Source organism: Callithrix jacchus, chromosome 6 (assembly GCF_049354715.1).
Source record: "Callithrix jacchus isolate 240 chromosome 6, calJac240_pri, whole genome shotgun sequence".
NCBI lineage: Eukaryota > Metazoa > Chordata > Mammalia > Primates > Cebidae > Callithrix > Callithrix jacchus.
This window is the reverse complement of record NC_133507.1, coordinates 4,100,912-4,118,549: the sequence shown is the minus strand read 5'-3', so window position 1 is coordinate 4,118,549 and position 17,638 is coordinate 4,100,912. Positions and strand designations below refer to the sequence as shown.

Genomic DNA, 17,638 nt, shown 5'->3' with positions numbered 1-17,638 from the left:
GGTAAGGAATTTTTCAATGTATGTAAAATCTTAACATATAGTTTGTGAATTCTGGAAAACTCAGAACGATGACACTTTGTGACCTTCCCTTGCTCTCTGCGTTGCAGGGGACAGGAGTTCTGCAGTGGGTAGAGCCCGAGCCCTTGCCCCGCCCGCCCGCCTCTGCTCCTCCTCCCTCCGTGGGTAGAGCCCGAGCCCTTGCCCCGCCCGCCTCTGCTCCTCCTCCCTCCGTGGGTAGAGCCCGAGCCCTTGCCCCGCCCGCCTCTGCTCCTCCTCCCTCCGTGGGTAGAGCCCGAGCCCTTGCCCCGCCCGCCTCTGCTCCTCCTCCCTCCGTGGGTAGAGCCCTTGCCCCGCCCGCCCGCCTCTGCCCCGCCTCCCTCCGTGGGTAGAGCCCGAGCCCTTGCCCCGCCCGCCCGCCTCTGCCCCGCCTCCCTCCGTGGGTAGAGCCCGAGCCCTTGCCCCGCCCGCCTCTGCTCCTCCTCCCTCCGTGGGTAGAGCCCGAGCCCTTGCCCCGCCCGCCTCTGCTCCTCCTCCCTCCGTGGGTAGAGCCCTTGCCCCGCCCGCCCGCCTCTGCCCCGCCTCCCTCCGTGGGTAGAGCCCGAGCCCTTGCCCCGCCCGCCTCTGCTCCTCCTCCCTCCGTGGGTAGAGCCCGAGCCCTTGCCCCGCCCGCCTCTGCTCCTCCTCCCTCCGTGGGTAGAGCCCTTGCCCCGCCCGCCCGCCTCTGCCCCGCCTCCCTCCGTGGGTAGAGCCCGAGCCCTTGCCCCGCCCGCCTCTGCTCCTCCTCCCTCCGTGGGTAGAGCCCGAGCCCTTGCCCCGCCCGCCCGCCTCTGCTCCTCCTCCCTCCGTGGGTAGAGCCCTTGCCCCGCCCGCCCGCCTCTGCCCCGCCTCCCTCCGTGGGTAGAGCCCGAGCCCTTGCCCCGCCCGCCTCTGCTCCTCCTCCCTCCGTGGGTAGAGCCCGAGCCCTTGCCCCGCCCGCCTCTGCTCCTCCTCCCTCCGTGGGTAGAGCCCTTGCCCCGCCCGCCCGCCTCTGCCCCGCCTCCCTCCGTGGGTAGAGCCCGAGCCCTTGCCCCGCCCGCCTCTGCTCCTCCTCCCTCCGTGGGTAGAGCCCGAGCCCTTGCCCCGCCCGCCCGCCTCTGCTCCTCCTCCCTCCGTGGGTAGAGCCCGAGCCCTTGCCCCGCCCGCCTCTGCTCCTCCTCCCTCCGTGGGTAGAGCCCGAGCCCTTGCCCCGCCCGCCTCTGCTCCTCCTCCCTCCTTTCGCTCCCTCTTCTTTAATTGCAGCGGCAGCTTTTCCGGTGAGAACTTGCCTTTTCTTCTGTCTGCGTCTCCCTAAAAGTCGGAAATCAGACATTAATGATGAGACGGCGATTGCCCTTTGTTTATTTCATTTCTTCTCAGCCCCGGTTTACTAAACACCCACCACATCAGGTCTCTATGGGTGCAGCCCCCCGGGAAGATGAAATGAGAACACACAAAACAGTAATGCAGAAGGAGGATTTCAGAGAGTCCAGGCTGCAGAGGCAGCGAGAAGGGGCCCCTGCGTGAAGGAGGTCCCCGGAGGCCGGCGGGTGCGTGAGAGGGGCTCCTCCACGTGTGGCTGTGTGGGCAAAGGCACAGCCGTGAGAAGCCAGTGGTTTGGGGTGGGGTTAGAGCTCAGGCTATGTGTAGGAACTGGGGAGAACCCGCAATGGCTGAGGAGGGGCTTGATGCCAAGTTAAGGTGGCCAGACTTTGTCCTATGCCCATAGGAGACCCACAGATGGCTGCTGAGCAGGGGAATGAAATGATGGGAGCTGGGTTTTAGGAAGGCAGCAATTTGTTCTCTATGCAGATTGCTTGTAGGGGAGAGGCTGGCAGAGCAAGAGGCGGGGGAGGTTTCAGGGTCTGGCTCGGGGCAGTAGCCTCAGCAATGCCCAGGATGGAGCTGATTGGAGAGCCTCCAGCAGAGCTCCTATCTCCTCTCTGTCTCTATCTCTCTGTCTCTCTATCTTCTTTATCTCCATGTCTGTCTCTATTGATCTCTGTATCTATCTCATCTGTATCAATCAAGAAAAGAAGGCGAGAGAGAGAGGTTGACTGGGACGATGTTGAGCCCGCTCCTTAGGTATAGAAGGTGCTCCTTAGGTGAATGGAGGACGTGAATGGAACCCCGTATTTCAGCATCTACGTCTGGAACGTTCTCCACTTTACAGTAACGATGCCCCAGCAGTGGACAGCCTGCACTCAATAAGCAAACAAGAGCACTGCGCCCGGGAGGCCAGCACCGTATTTACTATGAAATGTGTGATGGCTGTCAGGCTGCAGCCCATTGAGTAGAATATTACCGTGCTTTATTAAGTGCACAGTAGTTGTTGGGGGGGAGAACTACACATGAAATAAAGTGTGACCAGCTTAGAAGTGTCAAATGATTCTGACATGTCGTTCTAAAGTGTTACAGAGAGACTTGAGTTCTGCCAACGGTCAGGAGCCTGGTCTTGCAGAAAGCCCTTCTTCTTCTGTACCCTTCAGTACGGAAGAAGTACCCTCGCCTGCAAAATGAGGCCTTTATTATATTAGGGCTCCTACTGTTTTTTTTTTTAAATAATTTGATTCCAACATTTTTATTAAGGTCATTTCTTTTATACATGCTGTTTGCGAAAGGGGTTTTCGTGTATTTACCACCTTCTATTAGAAATAGAGACAGTGAGAATGCTGGCCTTAACTGACACAGGCGTAATGGAATGGCTGTAGATGGCATGGCATAGAAAGAGGAAATTAGGTCGAGTTACTCTGTTGGTTTCCCTGATGAGGGAATACATCATTCAAACAGCCAGGAATAAAATCCATCCAACTCACAAATGGAGAAACCAGCTGTGTCTGTACACATGGCCAGCTGGATTGAACACAAATCGGGAAAGTCAGTGAATTTTTCGTCGGTTCTGAGGGACTTCAGCGGCTGTGGTTCATTTTCATTTTGTTTCTGAAACCGTCCAGGTTGATGCTTGCCTGGACGCAGCAGTGGTGAGTGGCAGAGTCTGAGGCCAGGTCTGTGTCCACATGACTGCATGTCATCGCCCAGTGCCCAGTGCGTAGAAAAGACACACAATTAAGTGTGAGATGCTCCCTGAAAAAGAAAATCTGGGGTTGAATAATCGTGGCGGATACTGCCTGCTCTGTTTCCCTCCTGCAGATTTCCAACGCTCATTCGTAGTTAGAGACCCTGAGATTTCGTGCAGCAAAGGGACCTGCTGAGTTATTTACAAACTAGTTAAACCAGACTTTCGACAATTCGATACTGAAGTCCACTCAGTCTGTCAACACGCTGTCATCTCTATGTGAGGACAGAAACACAGAAATTCAGGGTAAATGTTTAGAAATTTCTATAGAAACTTGACGTTCTCGGCTGGGTGTGGTGGCTCACGCCTGTAATCTCAGAACTTTGGGAGGCCGAGGTGGGCAGACTACCCGAGGTCAGGAGTTCAAGACCAGCCTGACCAACATGGAGAAACTTCATCTCTATTAAAAACACAAAATTAGCCAGGCGTGGTGGCACATGCCGGTAATTCCAGCTACTTGGGAGGCTGAGGCAGGAGAATCACTTGAACCCGGGAGTCGGAGGTTGTGGTGAGCAGAGATTGTACCATTGCACTCCAGCCTGGGTGACAAGAGCAAAACTCCATCTGAAAAAAAAAAAAAAAAATGGAAAGAGAGTTGACATTCTCCCAGCATCTGTATGTGACATCAGGGGACTTGTCTCAAGGAGCAGATACAGACCAACTCAGGTATTGTCAGACTTGACAGGAAGCTGCAGATGCTGTGAGCGGCAGACTTGTCACGTGCACGGGACCACATAGCAAGGTGCGTTCTTTAAGGCTGGTTTGTCGACTCTAGTAGAGTCTCACACATCTGAAAAATGGAAGCATGTACTCTTCCAAGTCTTAGTTTTGCAATAATTTTAATTTTAAATCAAGCTAGTGTTAGTATTATTAGTGAAAACGAGGGGAAGTTGTATTATTTATTATTAATCCTAATTTGATAGTGAAACAAACTCTGTTAATTTTTTTAATCAAGAAAAGATGCACTTTGTAAACCAAGAAATGATTCTGGAAGTGATTCTGAGGAACTGAGGACCGAAGGAGTTTGTTCTCCTTTTACTCAGAAGTACTATTTCTAATGTACAGATGATCCCGACATACAAAGTTTTGACTTAAACGATTTTTTGACTTTATGACGGCGTGAAAGTGATATGCATTCAGCAGAAACTATACTTCAGAATTCAATAAATTACATGAGACACTTGACACTTTATTATAAAATAGGTTTGTGTGAGATAATTTTGCCTAATCGACGGTGGACATAAACTTGCTGAGAATGTTTGAGGTTAGCTAGGCTAAGCTATGATGTTAGGTTAGGTGTATGAAATGCATTTTCTTTCTTTCCTTTTTTTTTGAGATGGAGTTTTGCTCTTGTCGCCCAGGCTGGAGTGCAATGGCGCCATCTCAGCTCACAGCAACATATACCTCCTGGGTTCAAGGATTCTCCTGCCTTAGCCCCCCCATTAGCTGGGATTATAGGTGCCTGCCACCATGCTCCACTAATTTTTGCATTTTTAGTAGAGACAGGGCTTCACTATGTTGGGCAGGCTGACCTCGAATTCCTGACCTCAGGTGATCAACCCACCTCAGCCTCCCAAAGAATTGGAATTACAGACATGAGCCACTGTACCTGGACTTAAATGCATTTTGGCTTATATTTTCAAAGTACCCGGGAAAAAATTTCTATCTATCTATCTATCTTCTATCTATCATCTATCTATCTATCTATCTATCTATCTATCTATCTATCTAATAGATTCTAAAATAAATATCTACCTTGTCTTAGAGTTCTATGTCTCAGTATTGATTCAGAATTTTAAATCTGGACCTCATTGACCGGAAGAGTGGCTGGGTCTCCATGCAGAGGGACCTTGTGACCCCCGGTCTTTCTTCAAAGGGGCCAATAGCCATTGACTTGGGTAATCATCCACTGGGGAACTGACATATCCAGGTCACACCTGCTCCTGACTGACCCACAGGAGGCTACAAAGCCCCTGCCCTTTTGTCTTTGAGGTAGACCACTGTGTAGAAATAGCCCATCTTCAGAGTTCCCTGTAGGACTGAAGGAAGCAGCCCTATGCAGTGGCTCCCTGGACCCCATCCTGCTTCTGAAACCACCCGGTGAGTTCACCTTGCCCACTGGCTAGACAAAGCCGATTTATCAAGACGGGAATTGTAATGGAGAAAGAGCAATTCAGGCAGAGCCTGGAGTTCTGTTCTTACTCAAATCAGGGACCAGGGTTTTTAAAGATAGTTTGGTGGGTAGGGGCTGGGAAGTGGGGAGTGCTGATTGATCAGGTTGGAATTGCAGGGGCTGAAGTGAGGTTTTCTTGCTGTCTTTTATTCCTGGGTGGGACACAGAACTGGTTGAGACAGATCACCAGCAGTCTGGGTGGCGCCAGCTGACCCATCCAGTGCCGGGTCTGCAAAGTATCTTAAGCACTGATTTTATCCCTAGAAGCAATTTGAGGAGGTTTAGACTTCTGGAGCGGGAGGCTGTGTGACCCCTAAACTGGAATTTCTAATCTTGTGGCTAATTTATCAGTCCTGCCAAGGCAGACTGGTCCCCAGGCAAGCAGGGGGTCTTTTCGGGAAAGGGCTGTTATCAATTTTGTTTCAGAGTCAAACCATAAACTGAATTCCTTCCCAAAGTTAGTTTGGCCTATGCCCAGGAATGAACAAGCACAGCTTCAAGGTTAGAAGCAAGGTAGAGTTGGTTAGGTCTGATTTTTTTCACTGTCATAATTTCCTTAGTTATGATTTTGCAAAGGTGATTTCACTTCCCTTCCTCTCCCAGGGTTGCTCCTGGGAGCATGCCCAGCACACCTCCTGTGCGCAGTTCATGTTGAGCTTGAAATATCCGTTTTACCTTGTACCATTTGGGATTCAAAAGACGTTGCCTGTTGAAACTCTGTAAATCCCTGACATTTTGGGTTCTTTTTTCTTTTATCCCCACTTGCAGACTGGCCAGTTCTTTTCTGAGTTTATCTTTTTTTCTTGTAAAAACTTGCTAAACACAACCTGAGACAATTGGCATGTACAGTTAACGTTTTCCAGTCTCTTCTCCTAGAGTTGAAAGTTCCTGTGATCTGACTTCTCAGCTATTGCCAGCAGTTATTTTACCAAATATTCAGCCACAGCGTTGTATAGACTGCAATCCTTTTGGCTTCCCGTGGCAATTTCCCTCACCCTGAGCTGTTTGGCACGTAAGGCCATGCCACATAGAGATTTCTTATTAAGCCCCGATTGTGGTACTAATGTTTGCATCAGCACGATAGGCTAGGCTGTGCTGTGGGGATAATGTCACAGCTTAAACAGGCAGACATTTGTCTCTTTGTCACACTGCGTGCCTCCTGATGCTTCGGTGTCTGCTTCATGTCCTGGTCGCTTTGGACCCAGGTTGACAGGGACCATCTGGAGTGCAGATGGTTCCTGCAGTAGAAGAGAAGAGAGCAATACAAAAATTAGCCGGGCATCGTGGCGGGCACCTGTAATCCCAGCTACTTGGGAAGTTGAGGCAGGAGAATTGCTGGAACCTGGAAGGCGAAGGTTGCAGTGAGCTGAGATTGCACCACTGCCCTCCAGCCTGGGCAACAGAGAGAGACTCTATCTCAAAAGAGAGAGAGAGAGAGAGAGAGAGAGAGAGAGAGAGAGAGAGAGAGAACTGAAAATCTCACCTTCGTCCTTAAAGCCTCTGCCCGACAGTGACACACATCATTCTTCTCACAATTCAGTGCCAATTCATACCTGTGGCCACATCTCACTTCAAGGAGGTAGGAACTATGGTCTCACCTCTGCAATGGGGAATATTTGATGGCACGACCTCACGGCTACCATGACACGTTCACTGATTTGGGGGATGTAGAAGAGTTTGCTTCTGAGCTGTTGCCATATGTGAGATATTTGTCCCCGCCCAAATCTCATGTTGAATTGTAATCCCCAGGGCTACAGGTGGGGCCTTGTGGGAGGTATTTGGATTATGGGGGTGGATCCCTCGTGGCTTGGTGCTGTCTTCCTGACAGTGAACTCTTGCAAGATCTGGCTGTCTACAGCGCAGGGCGCCTCCTCCCCGTGGCTGTCTGCAGCGCGGGGCGCCCCCTCCCCGTGGCTGTCTGCAGCGCGGGGCACCCCCTCCCCGTGGCTGTCTGCAGCGCGGGGCGCCTCCTCCCCGTGGCTGTCTGCAGCGTGGGGCGCCCCCTCCCTACACCCTTTCTCTTGCACCTGCTTTTGTACTGAGAGATGCCTACTCCTCCTTCAACTTCTGCCATGACCAGAGGCTTCCCAAGGTCCCCCAATGCCAAGGTGATGCCAGCAGCATGCTTCCTGTAGAGCAGGCAGAACCACGAGCCAATTCAATCTCTGTCTCTCTCTCTTTTTAAATACATTACCCATTCTCAGGTATTTCTTTATAGTAATGCAAGAATGACCTAACACAGATGTCTAGGTCTGGTGACTTTTTGCAAGGCATTTCGGGGGGCTTTCTCTCTCATAGTTGCAATAGTCACGAATCTATTCATATTTTAACTTATTCTGCATCAATTTGGTATTTTATAGATTTTCTGTTTTTTGAGATGGAGTTTCACTCTTGTCGCCCAGAATGGAGTGCAATGGTGTGATCTTGGCTCACTGCAACCTCTGCCTCCCGGGGTCAAGTCATTTTCTTGCCAGCGTCCTGAGTAGCTGGGATTACAGGCACTAGTCACCATGCCCAGCTAATTTTTTTTTTTTTTTTGTATTTTTAGGAGAGATGGTCTTTTACCATGTTGGCCAGGCTGGTCTTGAACTCCAGACCTCAGGTGATCCACTCACCTCAGCCTCCCAAAGTGCTGGGGTTGCAGGCATGAGCCACCACCCCCAGCCCTTTATGTATTCTTTAATACCAGGACTCGGCAGGGAAAATGCCAAATGCCAGCACCATAGCTGTTTATACATGTTTGCAAAATAAGAAAAATGGTATCCTTTACCAGTGAGTCTCCACAGAGCAGCGGAGAAATACAGAGAGAAAAGCATGTTGCTTGGAATAACAAATTTCCACTCACCTTTGCCATCACCGGCTTTTAGCAATGATTCATGGGATAGCCCAGGTAATGTCGAAGAAAGGCACAGGCAGTTCCTCTTTGTCAAAGGGCCCCTGCGCGAAGCCGTGTCACCTGCATTCGCTCTGCCATGCGTGAGTCTATGAATGTGTTTAATATATGGCTGTCCTCTCCTGTCAGTAACACACTCGCAGTGGACAGGGTCACATCTTTTGTGTCTTCTGCTTGGCGTCATTGAGAGCGTGGTCTATATTTATGATGTAGCCTCGGTTTCCTCAGCTGTAAATTCTGGATAATAGCTCCTCACAGCATCGTGGGAGATTTTAACGAGAACACCAAAGAGAATGCGCACAAAGCCTCTAGGTCCACTCCTGAGGTTTTCTGTTCCTTGGGAAGAAAACAAGTGAGGACAAGGGGTTGAGGTTGTGGATAGGAAATGGGGGTGTTTCTGCCACTCCAGCCAGGCTGTGGCAAGGCTGCAGGCCTGGGGAGGAGCAGAACAGAGGCCACCAAGCATCTCCAGGCCCCCGAGGGGCAGGCTTGCTGGGCGCCATGCCTCAGCCTCTGGCTGCAGAGCTGGCTGCGGCCACTGTGGCCCCGTGGCCCCTGAGGACTCATTCACCCTCATGGATTCTCTTCACTGCCCGCCCCGGGGACAGCTGTGGCTAAGCCCACTGACGTCAGTTCAGCTGAAGGCTCCAGAGAAGAAGAGGCCAACGTGGGTGAGTCAAGGCTCCAGTAAAGAGTTTCTTTAGCACATTTTTACTCTAGGGCTGCCGGATTTCACAGTAAAAGAAATGCAGGACACTTGTTAAATTCGAATTTCAGATAAACAGCAAATATTGTTTTAGCATACAGATGTCTCAAATACTGCAAATATTCAAGCATTAATTAGTTAACTGGGTGGCCTGCATTTTATCCGACAGCGCAGAATCACAGAATCAAATGGGACCGTGAGCACTTATTTACCAGTCGCGTTCCTTTAGTCAAAACCCATCTGAATTACCCTAAGCAAGGTTAGAGCCCACCTCTCTTGACCCTGTTTGCTTCAGGGACATGGTAGCGTGGATTCTAATCTACTCTTGCGGCATCTTTCGTCTCTGCGTGGGTGTGTGTATGTGCGTGTGACGTGCGTACTGGAAAGGAAAACATCTCTCTGTCCATCTGTAGAACAAAGCAGTGGGTGCTGAGTCCTGGGTCAGACCCGTGTCAGCCTTGTCTTCTGTCTTTGTGAGCTCTTGAATTGCTGGTGAGTCAGAGAGCCTGGCAGAATAGGACACTTTGTGACAGTCTCAGAGAATAGATGATCTTCACAAAGCTATATGTATTCCAAACTCTCAAGCAAAATCTCTTACAAAAAAAAAAAAGAGAGGTAGGATGATAAAAATATGCTAATGGTACTTTTAAAGACAGAAGTATTGTGTTTCTCACACTTTAGCATATAATTTACCAAACTGAGCTGTCAGTCATTATAAATGCGTATGTTACTTTTTCCGAAGTGCATAAACCTTCTAAAATGAGAGATGCATTCATGGATGACAGAACGTTTGCGTGTCGAAGTGTGACGGCTGGCAAATTTGGTCGAAGGTTGCTCCCATCTGTGGAGAGAGAAATGTCTATTTTGACCTCCAGACGAGAAAAAGGCACTTCCTGGCCTTATCCAATTTCATGGCAGACATCTGCGTATATCACTCAGCTTGCTCTGGAGAACAACAGGGGAGTCTCTCATTTTTTTTACTTGGTTTAGTTCAAAGATTAAGAAGTAGGTGCAGCTGAATGGAAGCAACATTCTCTTTATTATCTTCTCATTTTTATTTGTGTAATTTTTACCCCGGAAGAAGAGAAAATGTCACAAATTGTTGGCCTGGTTGCCACTGACTCCCCAGCTCTGTGTCTTTCCCCATCTTGACCAGGGATCAAGTTGGATTTAAAATAGGGGAAGGCTTTCTTTCGTTCCAATTCAAGCACATTGTTCCTGCCTTGAGTTTCTGCAGAGGTAGTTCCTCCTTCTCCCTCCACAGATTCTGGCCTCGAAGACCTATCTCCTTCCCTGGCATTGTCGGACCTGCAGGAGTGCAGCCCCTGGCTGACATTCTGTAGCTCCTTTTCTGAGCTGGACACCGTGCCTCAAGTGTCACTGGCCACCATGCTCAAAAGGAAGAGGGTGCTTGTCCCCAATCCTTTCTTTAAGAATATTTATGTCTTATTTTATGTATGTATGTATGTATGTGTGTCTGTGTGTGTGTGTGCGTGCGTGTGTGTGTGTGTGTGTGTTTTTTTTTTTTAAATAGGGTCTCGCTCTGTCGCCCAGGCTGGAGTGCAGTGGTGTAATTATAGCTCACTGCAACCTCAAATTCCTGGGCTCAAGTGACCCTCCTGCCTCAGCTTCCCCAGGTGCTGGGATTATAGGCATGAGCCACTATGCCCATCCCATTCTATAAATACCGATTGAAGGCCGGACATTCTGCTGAGTTCTGGGTTCTGGCTGTATCTGCAGCAGTGACTCTCCTGAGCGTCGGAGGGCGGCTGCTGTGCTGAGGGGCTGAGCTGCGCACTGCAGGGTGTTCAGCCGCGTGCCTAGCCTCTCCCCCTGAGGTATGAGTAGCATCCTCACAGTTGCCGCAACCAAAAATAACTAAACATTGCTATTGGTCCTCTGGGAGATACAGTGGCTCCCAGGCGAGACCCACAGGGCGACAGTAACGCTGCATTGCCTCAGCTACTTCACCTCAGTGAAGTGTTTGGGATCTCACTGAAATGCTTGGGGTATGCAGTAGGGTCTCACTGCTCCAGAAGTCTCCATTCGGCTCATGACCCCGAGTCGGCTATTCTCTGATGGACCTCCCAGAATTTCAGCCTATGCAGAAACAGCTTCGTATTTTGCCAAAAGTGTCAGGGGATCAGCATGTAGACAGAATAATTTCCGTCTGTGAGGCTGTGTCTTCGCCTATGTCTTGCTCTGCAAATTCTGTCCTTAGCAGCTTAGAACTCGGCCTTCTCTTTGGGCTCCGTCCCTGTCTCGGAGCGTGCCCTTCGGCAGAAAGCTGGATGAACGTGGGCGGCTCCGTGTACTTCCCCTTTCTCAAGGATCACAGCTTCACACGACGTACTCTCCAACACCTGAAAACATTGCTTCATGTATTTTGTCCATTTCTGTATTGTTTATAGTGGAAAGTGAGTCTGCCAATCACTTCTTTGTAAAGGAAAGTGACTGGGCTGTCTCTTCACTCCAGTGCCATGTATTTGCAACTGATCATTAATGATTTAAGTGGACACAGTTACAGTCATGCATGAAGAGCCGAAGATGCCAGCAAGACCAAAGCAAACAACAGGCCACTTAAAGGAATCTGGTGTTTCGCTGGGCGCGGCGGTTCACGCCTGTAATCCCAGCACTTTGGGAGGACAAGGCGGGTGGATCACGAGGTCAAGAGTTCCAGACCAGCCTCGCCAATATGGTGAAACCCCGTCTCTACTAAAAATATAGAAATTAGCTAAGCATGGTGGCACGCACCTGTAATCCCAGCTACTCAAGAGGCTGAGGCAGAAGAATTGCTTGAACCTGGGAGATGGAGGTTGCAGTGAGCCAAGGCTGTGCCACTGCACTCCTGCCTGGTGACAGAGCGAGACTCTGTCTCAAAAAAAAAAAAAAGAAAAAGAAAAAGAAATCCAGTGTTTCATATGTTTGGAGCAATTTCAGCGAACAACTGTGACACCATGACATTAATACTTTTGTGAGATTCCATTTGACTAACACAGGCTCTGGAACGCATGGCACCTTGTCACGATAACATAATTGTTCTGGTATTTTATGGGATTAAGAGTTGTAGTCAGGCCAGGCACGGTGGCTCACGCCTGTAATCCCAGCACTTTGGGAGGCCAAGGCGGGTGGATTACAAGGTCAAGAGATCGAGACCATCCTGGTCAACATGGTGAAACCCCGTCTCTACTAAAAATACAAAAAATTAGCTGGGCATGGTGGCGCGTGCCTGTAGTCCCAGCTACTCAGGAGGCTGAGGCGGGAGAATTGCCTGAACCCAGGAGGTGGAGGTTGCGGTGAGCCGAGATCGCGCCATTGCACTCCAGCCTGGGTAACAAGAGCGAAACTCCATCTCAAAAAAAAAAAAAAAAGAGTTGTAGTCAATCACTGATCAAATGACAATCACTGCGATACAACAGATCATCTGCTAATCCAAACCCCTTCTTTAAATGAAGAACTTGATACCCAATGAGGGTAAATGACTTATGCAGGGCCACAGCTAGTTAATCTCAGAATTGAATCTTGAAGGAAGGGTTCTTCCTCATCGGATCCTCTTTCCAGTTCACTATGCTCAAATCCTGGATCTCTGACCCTCGCCCTCTTCCCAATCACAAATGTGCCCTGAATACAAAGAATTAGAGAGGAGCCTGTTGTCTCCTCTCTGTTCACTTTCAGGCTGGTTAAATAAGCCATCTGTAACAAAGAGATAATTTGCAGTAACGGAAAGCACATTGACTCGGAAGACAAGTGACGTGGTTCTTGGTGCAATCCCTGACGGTCCCGCGGTCTGACAAGTGAGTGGTCTGCGGCTCTCCTTCCCAGTTCTCTCACCTTAAAATAATTAGATTATGTCATTTCTGATGTTCCTGCTACTTCTTACATCCAATGTGACGTGAGAACATGGCAAGTGTTTAATGGCCACAGTCCACTAAAGGTGACAGGAGGTAAGAAAGCCGAAGGGAGCATGTGCTGTTTTATCCCTGTGGCTGAATATGTAAGCACCTGCAATCGTGGGAGAACTGTTCCGTGTGTGTGTGTGTGTGTGTGTGTGTAGAATAAAGAAAGGCTGTAGGCAGCATTATGAATTTTTTTTTTTTTGAGACAGAGTCTCACTCTGGTTGTCCAGGCTGGAGTGCAGTGGTGAGATCTTGGCTCAATGCAGCCTTGACTCCCAGGCTCAGAGGATTCTCCCCCCTTAGAGTCCCTAACAGCTGAAACTACAGGCATGCATACCACACGCAGCTCTTTTTTTCTGTATTTTTAGTAGAGACAGGGTTCTTCCATGTTGCCCAGGCTACTCCTGAAATCCTGAACTCAAGCAATCCCCCTGCCTCAGCCTCCCAAAGTGCTGGGATTAAAACTCCACAGTGCTGGCGGGGTGAGGTGGCATGAGCCAGCATTGTGGATTTTTAAAGTCAGCATTTCTCTCTGCCTCCCAGGCTGGAGTGCAGTGGTGCAATCATAGCTTACTGCAGCCTCGAACTCCCGAGCTCAAGCTAGAACTGCAGGTGTGTGCCGCCATGAATGGCTAATTGTTTTATTTTATTTTTTGTAGAGATGGAGTATTGTTATATTTCCCAGGCCGGTCTTGAACTCCTGGCCTCAAGAAATTCCCCTGTGTCAGCCTTCCAAAGCATTGGGATTATAGACGTGAGCCAGCATGCCCGGTCAGCATTATGAGAATTTTAAGGATAATTTAGGATGTTTGTAAGAAAGCTGACAACGTGTTGTGCTTAACGAAACCGTTAGGCACTAACTCACCATGACTAAGAAAGCTTATGTTATTTAAGCTCATGCAATTTATTAAAGTGTCCATTTATTAAAACCAAGGCTGGCTGTGTTTTCCCTTCCTGGTTTCGGGAAGGGAAACGCATTTTTAAAACTTTCAGTTATGCGGAAATAAAGCATGTAGTGCTGTATCAGGGTTTAAAACCCACTCGCGACCTCTTTCGTCATCTTCTTTTTCTAGTTTTTCCTTGACTTGGTCACTTTGCCACATGATGTCTGTGATGATATCGGCGAGTTTCAGCGCTCTCTCAGTGAGGTCAGAGCAAGAAGCAGAAGGAGTGCATCAGCACAGAACCCTCAAAAAGAAAATACAAAAGAAACGTTCCCTTTGTATCTGATGCTTTCCTGTCAGTTATTCCCCCCAGTACTTCCAGTAGCTGTAACTGCAACTCTGCCTTGCGGCCCAGCAGCTTATACAAGCTTATCTTTTTCAACGCACAGGGGCGGATTTATTGAGCTGATAATATTCGCTCACCCTTCTTCTCAGTGCTGATTTATTTAAGCTCTCCAACTAATTTAAATTTAATAAAAAAGGAACTTTGCACATTGCTTCGCTGAAGCTAGATTCGTCTCCAAAAACACCGCAGTATTCAAGATCATGCAAAGTGGAAATAACTGTGACTGGATTTAATTAAAAACAACAAATCACTTGGTCAGTGGTGATGGATGCTCTGTACAGCCCACTGGATCCATGGTGACTGAAGAAACCCATGTTTTAATCTGGAATGTTTGATGAGACCGTCCCCCGGAGCCGATGGCCCTGCTCCCCCTCTGCTCCACACGACTTCCCTTTGATGTTGGAACTACCAGGGTTGGCCGGCCAGCCGGGAGATGATGAGGCCGGCTTCCACTTTCCTTTCATTTAGCGTGTGTGGGGGTGAAGCCCCACAGGGTACACTTTTGGATGAAGGCCAGGAACACAGAAAGGATTTTCTGGGAGAAGCCATGGACTGCTAATTATCTACGGTGCTATGAGAATTTTACTCAGCTGTCTCATGCTGGGCGAACAATGGACTAAAAATTGTGGAGACTTACGTGCGGCTCTGCGTCGCATGGCCAACACTCATCTCTTACTCGAAATGTTCAGAAGGCGAGCCTCTCAGACGTGCTTCTCACCTGTGTCCCCTCGCAGCTGGCTTAGGGGACAACTCATAACCTCATTAGCAATTAGAGTGCAAGAAGAGAGGCGTGGTGAATGAGGGGCTGGCTCCACCACAGAAAGTGGCCATAAAAGGGATATTTTGAAATAAACAAATGAGCTATTTAGACTATTTAAACTGAGTATTGCTAACTCTACAAATCCCCAAGAGAAAAAGTATATAATGCCCACGGAAGTGCCTTGGAAACCATGTAAGCCTTATATATCTACTGTCAGCCCTCCGTATCTGGGGGTTCCCCACCATGGATTCAACCCCAAATCAAAACTATTCCAGGAAAAAATAGCTGGTTGCGTATGTACTGAGTATGTACAGACTCCTTTGTCTTATTGTAATTCCCTAAGCAATACAATGTAACAACAATTTGTGCAGCGTTTACACTGGTGTTATAAATAGCTTAGAGGAGATTTAGAGTGTCCACGAGGATGTCCGTTTGGTTACATGCAGATCCATTTATCCCACGTTTTTTCATAAAAGCCTAATTATGAATGTGTTAGTATCAGCTGACGTGTATCCTATCGTAGGGATATTCACTTCCAGACTAACATGTAATTGTAGAATAAATGATGCCATGTTTTTAAAGATATTTCAAGCATTTTTCTGCGACTAGAGATAGTGGGAGGAAGGAGGGACACAAAACAACCTCTCTTAACCCAGATAATAGTCCCTCCTTCTCAGGTCAGACTTGACTGCCAAGGTCAGAATTCCTTTCCAAGAAACAAGCCGGAGTAGTCTGTCTCCCTCTTCCTACAGAGATAGATATTTTTGAGTGAACATCACTCACACAAAGGCTGAAAGCTGAAATGAAAAAAAATGTGTAGGCTGGACACAGTGGCTCACGCCTGTAATCCTAGCACTTCGGGAGGCTGAGGCAGGTGGATCACCTGAGGTCAGGAGTTCCAGACCAGCCTGGCCAACATGGTGAAATCTCATCTCTACTAAAAAATACAAAAATTAGCTGGGCATGGTGTAGATGCCTGTAATCCCAGCTACTTGGGAGACTGAGGCAGGAGAATCGCTTGACCCCAGGAGATAGAGGCTGCAGTGAGCCGAGATAGCGCCATTGTACTCCAGCCTGGGCGACAGAGCAAGACTCTCTCAAAAAAAAAAAAAGAAAGAAAAAGTATAAATGTTGCCAGCCCAACTGTTTACTCTATAAAGGTGTAAAATAGCCCGCTTAATAGTAGGACATGACTGTCGGCATAAATCTGAAAGAAAAATGGGAGCGTGGCTCTCACAGGAAGCCTTTTGTCAGTGCTGAGAGTTTACACGAAAGCACAGTTCCCCTTTTGCCTGGGCCGTTTGACATAGGATGTGAATTACAGCAGATTCCCTGAGCAGGAATGAAATTTATGGTGAGGATTCAGAAGGTGGCATTTGAGATTCCTGGGTTTCTAAATGTGCAGGCCGCCATCAGCATCCGATACAGCTCAAGCAGTATTTTTGATTTTTCTTTTGTAGCTTATGGTCTGTGACTTTGTTTATACCTCCTGCCGAATGTACTATTACAAGAGCAGAACATTTCATGCTCAATGGTGTAAAAGGCCGAGGAGGACGGAACGCGAGCATGAGCCCCAGGTAGCACCGCCGTGGAAGACGTTCGGGGCATGGAACAGGCACCTGTATGGGCGAGCCGAGCTGTCTGCTCTGCGTTTGCTGCACGCGGACAGGTGTCTTCTTTATCATCCGTGACAGCTGGCAGTGGAAGGAGCCCTGCGTTACGTTGCTCTGAGTGGGAGCGGAGGGGCCAGGGGAGCCTGGCTCTGGGGGCTGCGGTGAGGACAAGCACTCCGCTATGGGTCAGAGGAGAGTCCCTTGTTTTCTCAGAGGGTCTTTCAGGTTCTTTGCCATCTGTCACAGAATCCTCTTGCATAGAAGCATATAGGATGTCTTAAGAAAATCATCCCACTGTTTTCTTTTCTTCAAAATGAGGAGGGAAAGGTGACTGCCTTGAAGAGAAGGCACCTTGCCCATGGGGGGGGACACATGTGAATGGTGAAATGTGTGTCCCCTCAAGTCAAAAAGGTCACCTCAAAATACCAAGGGTGTTGAATTTAAGGAGAGTAAAGCAACTTTTCCAGCTCTTTCTGATGCTCTGATTAAGAATGAGTCTTGATATTTCCATGGCACACTGCAGAGAGGAAAGCCAGGTGCGAGCCTGGAGGAAGCCTCTAGGCTTGTGCTGTCCATCCTGGACACTTGGAGAAAGGAGAGCAAGACATCTGGGGCTGGGAGAAACCACTTCTCTACCACAAAGACGAGAAACTGCAGCAGGCTGAGCACTGTGGCTCATGCTTATACTCCCAGCACTCTGGGAGGCTGAGGAAAGAGGATCACTTGAGGCCAGGAGTTCAAGACTGGCTTGGGCAACATAGTGAGACTCTATCCCTTCATAAAAAATACATTAAATTAGTTAAAATAAAATAATAAAATAGCAAAAGTGGGCCGGGTGTGGTGGCTCACGCCTGTAATCCCAGCACTTTGTGAGGCCCAGGTGGGTGGATCATGAGGTCAAGAGATCGAGACCATCCTGGTCAACACAGTGAAACCCTGTGTCTACTAAAAAACAAACAAACAAAAACAAAACAAACAAACAAAAAAAAATTAGCCAGGTGTGGTGGCATGTGCCTGTGGTCTCAGCTACTCGGGAGGCTGAGGTGGAAGAATTGCTTGAACTCAGGAGGTGGAGGTTGCGGTGAGCCGAGATCACACCGTTGCACTCCAGCCTGGTAACAGAACAAGACTCCGTCTCAAAAAAAAAAAAAAAAAGAAAGAAAATAGCAAAGGTGGTCACCTTTGGTGTGGAGGCCTGGGCCTTCACCCAGCGCAC

The 17,638-nt window shown here is 48.7% G+C and overlaps 1 long non-coding RNA gene across 1 annotated transcript; it reads right to left on the bottom strand.

Moving 5' to 3' along the window:
• Positions 1 to 13,639: 13,639 nt before the first annotated feature.
• LOC118154776 (uncharacterized) lies at positions 13,640 to 14,790 on the bottom strand. The gene is made up of 2 exons (XR_004745041.3): positions 14,687 to 14,790; positions 13,640 to 13,947 (listed from the first exon to the last, which is right to left on the bottom strand). It is a non-coding gene; the product is annotated as an uncharacterized LOC118154776 (long non-coding RNA).
• Positions 14,791 to 17,638: the final 2,848 nt, after the last annotated feature.